This window comes from the organism of the source record quoted next, unplaced genomic scaffold (assembly GCF_019419815.1).
Source record: "Pyrus x bretschneideri cultivar Hongxiangsu unplaced genomic scaffold, Pyrus_bretschneideri_v1 Contig42, whole genome shotgun sequence".
Taxonomy (NCBI): Eukaryota; Viridiplantae; Streptophyta; class Magnoliopsida; order Rosales; family Rosaceae; genus Pyrus; species Pyrus x bretschneideri.
Genome location: NW_025999746.1, coordinates 1,860,985 through 1,866,821, shown reverse-complemented (window position 1 = coordinate 1,866,821; position 5,837 = coordinate 1,860,985).

The following is a 5,837-nucleotide window of genomic DNA, read 5'->3' as shown; positions in this document are numbered from 1 at the left end:
ATATTCCCTCTTTAATCCACATGCATTCATCATCATTCACCCTAGCTTTAATTCACATGCAAACACATTCATTTCCAGCACCAAACACATCCCTTGCCGTGGGTTTACCATCAATTCCAGCACCTCCACACACCTTGCAGCAGCCTTTCCAGCTTTCCCCCTTCATTGCAGCCACACTTCCACATGCATTCCCTCTTTAATCATTCCCTCCTAGCTGTCATTCACATGCTCTCCCATCCATTCTCTCCCTATAAAAACCCATGCATTCACACAAACAAAGACACACCACAACACAACAAGCCTTGCCATGCAAAACAGCACCCATTTCAGCACCAAAATTCCCTTTGTGCCGTGCACATCCACTTCCATTTTCCAGCACCCCCATTCTCCAAAACACTATCCTACCATCACACATCCATTCCAGCCATCAAACCCGTGCTTAGACCTTATGCTGCAACAAAGAGGAGGAGAAGAGTGCTTAAACGTTCATACAATTCAAGTTTGAGTTGTTGGAATTTTTAGGTGCTTTCCTCTCCTTGATTTCAATGGTTAAAATTATTTATCTTTGTTTGTACGTATGAGGAACTAAACCCCCCTTGGCTAGGGGGGGATTCGAAATACATGTTTATGCTTGCGATATGATTTGATTACTTTTAATTGCGTTTCATAAGTTGTGAATTCAATTTACTTATCTATGTGAGTTACATTGATTTGTGTATGTTGGTTGAGAGTGCACGCTTAATTTTCATGCATAAATTGGATGCTAGGATATAAGGAAATTTCACCTAATCGTTATGGAATTATATTCACAAGTAGTAAAGGTTGATGATCTCAATCGCGTTAAGTAAATTCTTGGCATAAGTTTCATGCAATCATAGTAACAAGTGCTTCGTCAATGCTTATGGTTTTCATAGAACTTAACGATTCTTGCTTGTATCCCTATTATGCAATCATGTAGGGGACTTGTGGGGAATGTTTTGGGTTGTCGTATGCAATCATCCAATTCAATAACGTTAGGAAAATCCGAGGGTTAATTAGTGCAATTCACGGTTAATCTGGGGCATTGAGAATTCATGGTTTATTGAAAAGCAATTAGAAATCGTTTTGTGTGCAAGTATAACATGTGTGGAGATGAACCCCTTAGCTAGCTCCCCATCCATTCAATTCCATCAAATTCGTATTTACAATTTGTTTTCTTTACAATCTGTTCATTTTAGTTTAATTTCGTCAAAACCTCAATCCCCCCCCCCATATTTTGTTTAGTCTTAGTCATTACAATCTATCTTATTTTGAGTTTTGCATTCTTTGAGTCTAGTATAGTGTTTTAAACTTGTTTTTACGTTTTTGAGTCAAATCCAAGTGATTAACAATCCCTCCTAATCCCCGGTCCAGAACGATCCCTACTTACATACTTACTACAATTGATAAAAAGAGAGTTTAATTTATGTGCGTATAATTCTCGCATCAGTGTTGTCTTCAATATTGGAATCTTAATGTATTTTGTGATAACCATAAAAATGTCACTATTGCAATGGAAAAACTTAAATATTTTTTCTTCTAATGGAACTCTCAAAAAAGATTTAATGAGTAAGTTATGGCCAAGATGGTTGTCATTGATGCTCAGGTTATGGCATATTGAGGGTGATCGTAACATACTTTTTTCCATGCTTTTGCCCAAGGTAGACATTCTTTTTCCAGAATTACTACTCTTTTAGATGGTGATAGTGTTCTCTTATCTTGTTGATATTGTCGATCACGTGGTAAACTTTTATCGCTCCTTATATAATTTTCCTTTCACTCCGAGTGAAATTTGACAAACCCTGACTTGGAATGTCCACCTGGACTTTGAATCAAGGTATTTTGGTTGACACCAGGAGGGTGACGAAGCCATAAAGTGTAGTGATGTGGAAAATGTGAATAAATTTTAACCTAAAAGTACCTAAATGTAAGAGTACACTTATGAGCAGGAATGAACCCATTTTGCACATGATGTCAGAGCATAATAAAGTACAATAAGGTAGGATGAGAATTATACAATTGAAGGTAACCACCTATACCAAGATTTTTCAAGTATCCTCATCTATACGAAAGCTTAGCACTAAAACCTAGAGGGGTGAAAAACAAAGGTGAGTTGACCTGAAAATAAAGCTTTGTAATAACCTTATTGAAAATGAAAACATAATAACCCCTCACCGTAAAACAAGTATAGTTTCCAAAATATACATACCAGTATAGTAAGAAAATACTTACTGTAGTCTGCAATATCTCAAGAATTCAATACAGCACAATATTTCGTAAGTAACCTCATGATGTTCGTAATTGCATAATCTTGCATAAGTAAACATATCATTTCGAGTGCTCATCGACACATGCTAACACACAAGTTCGTGCAGAGATATTCTAACATGAAGAGGACTGGGTGCAACAATGATATACGTTCTAGTACTACAATCACGTGAAGACTGGCGCTATGCGCAACACATATGAGTCCTAATTTCCTATAACAATCTAGGACAGGATTGGCACCTACAATGGATCCAAAGTGAGCGTACAGTGCAATGTGCACATACATGTGAAAGACTGGCCCTGGCCCGGGTAAGTACTAACACTAGTGCAGTAAACGAGGAGCATATAATATAAATATTGTCATGCCACAATAATTCGATAATTCTAGTCAACATAATAGTATTAATAGTCGTAAATATAATTATGGCATCCATAATAATACGCATACCTGTGCATCCTGTTAGACGTAACATAACTTCATAATTTATATGTGCTAAATTTTATAAACGTCACGTTAATCTAGGCGTATTCTAGAAAACTCTGTATGAAATGTATAAATGGAAACTAACAATTATATATACTACATAAAAGAAAATACCCACTCATAGTTACTTGCGATGTCACATTCGTTTAAGCTAGGAAGCCAGAGTCTCTGATAGTAATCGCACCTAAGCATAATATTGTCACCCATTAGTAAAACTTAACTTAAACGACTAAATTTGGGAAAACGGTATGCAAATTTAGAATCAGGACATCGAAATATGCTAAGGAGAGTCCCCAGAAAATTTAACAAAAAGTCAACGGTCAAACCCTAAAAAGTCAACCAAGACGCCCCGATGGTCAACTACACTAAAACTTTAGAATTTCACCAAATGGATGCCACATCGGAATTAGCCTAAGGGTGTTTTGAGAAAATTCTGAAACAATCAACACGAGGAATATTCCCAAAATATTCTGAACCCATTTTGGAACTCGACTGGGCTGGAACATCAGCACACTTTACCAAACCTCAAGTAATATACCAAAATGAAGATCAAGGAACAAGGATTCGAACAGTACCTTTCGTTTCCTAGGCCATGGCAGGATTTCGTCGAAAAACGGCTCGAAAGTCGCCAGGTTCTCACCTGAAAAACTAGGTTTAAGTTCTAATAGTGTTACCTGAACTAATCGTCACCAAATTTCTTGTGTAAGCTCAAAATCGAGCTAGAGATCGGAAATTAAAACAATAGGGACCATATCGAGTCGAGAATGGAAGAAATCGCTGGGTTTTTCTCCGGTTTTCGTGTGCAGAGCGCATAAAGGGAGAGAGAGCATGACGATGTTTTCAACAAGGGGAAAGGGGAGGTATAGGTCGATGGTGATGGCTATTGCTGATGGTGAAGCTCATCGGAGCGGCGATGGCTTGCCGGTCTAGTTTTTTTGTCTGTATAAGAAGAGGGCTGAGGGAATTGAGAGAGCGATGGGATGAGGTGGCAGAACAAGAGAGGGAAATCCGGGCATGTAAGGAGAAAATGGACACATTGCAGCAAAATAGTGGTCCTAAAAGTTTGAAAAATAAAAAGAGATCGTTAGAAATAGAGAATGGACATGAGATCAGTGGAGTGGAGATTGAGTGTGGGATCCATAACACATAAATTTTTATAAGCAAATAATAAAATAACTAAGCGTCAAATATCTAAAATTGTGAATCCACCATAATGTCCTTCGACCTTCTAAGTCCGTAAAATCTCCTTCGTAACTCCAAATTTGATTATGCTTGTGCCCACATGTTCCTAGCGATGAGTACTACACAAATACGCTAAAAGAATGAGCATACATCTCTCTAAACAATGGTCAATGGAAATCAAAATCCTTGCCTCTAGGAACATTTTCGTCAATTCACACTTTTAAAATTTATAAAATCGCAAAATTAGGGATGGGTTGTTACTATCTACCCACCTTAAAAAAAATCGTCCTCAAAATTTGAAATAAGTTGCTATACATAATATACTCCAACATATAGGAAGAAAGTATGTACATAAGGAAGAAATCAAGCTAGAGTGGTTGCATAAAAGAGAATGCCATTCCGTCACGATTGGATTGGAATGATTCCTCTTCCATGCCTCCAAACTCAAACCTTCCTTTTCCTTCAGTACAATACTATAATATAATACTTTTTATAAAAACATAAAGTCGAAAATATTTATATATGTATAATAACATCCCGTCAAAATACATTTATATAATAACGTAAAGTTAAAATAATTGTATAAACCTGAACATAGAATGTTTTTCACCTACGCACTCGTTGCGTCATATAGTCTGAAGATAAGTATGTAGTATCTTTGGGTCAAGCCCAAACAATAAATAACTAATTAAATAAACAAATACCGATGCTAACGTAGATTGGCCTATCTGTCCACTTGCTTAACAAATCCAACAAATAAGTTATCAATATTATGGTTTGCAGCCCGTAATACTGACAACTCACTGTTGTCACGATAAGCAAGCAAATAATTCCCAAGGATGCAATATTACCATCTTACCCCTTATTGGGAAATACACATACATCGTCTGATTAACGCGTCGATTGCGCTCACGCACTGCCTTCTCAGGTGACATCATCAATAGCGCGCAATTTTGCTACATCGCAATCTCAATTATTCGAATACCTGTTTGCAATAATCACATGTCAATTATGTATTATGCATAAAATTTATGTACCACATCTCAAATTGTGTCATACCCATAACCAGAAATGCAACCGCAGTTGCATACAACTCTAACAAAGATAAGTGTCCATCATAACTGGCTAAAACTGTAAAACATACAAAAGCAATATGTTCTGATAGTTCATTTAGACTGGCCGTTAGTTTGAGGGTGAAATGTGGTATATGACAAAACTTAATACACATGGCCTTCAAGAAGGCTTCCCAATACTTGCAAGTAAAACATGCATCATGGTGAGATATAATAGTGACAAACATACCATATAGTCAAACAATGTAGTTCACAATGCCATAGTGAGCATATTCATATTGAATTTCTCTCAAATTTAGTGAAAAATTATGTTGAGAAGGCTAAAAGAACACTCAAGAATTTGAGAATAGATGTCCGCTAAGATTTTCAACCAATCTCGACACGCCACATGTCACTTCCTGTTTACAATAATTTAGCCAAGATTTCGATAAGATTTTCAACTAATCTTGTCACACCACGTGTCATTATCCGAACGTACTATTTTGTGGATAGATTTCTGATAAGATTTTCAACCAATCCCAATACGCCACGTGTCACTTCCTGTCTACAATAATTTAGCCAAGATTTCGATAAGATTTTCAACCAATCTTGTCATACCACGTGTGATTATCCGAACATACTATTTTGTGGATAGATTTTTGATAAGATTTTCAACCAACCCTGACTCACCACGTGTCACTTCTTGTTTACAATAATTTAGCCAAGATTTCGATAAGATTTTCAACCAATCACGTAGTGCCACGTGGCATTGTCCAGAACCTCATCCTTTTTGTTTTGTCCATATAAACCTTACATCCCTACATTCATCCTCA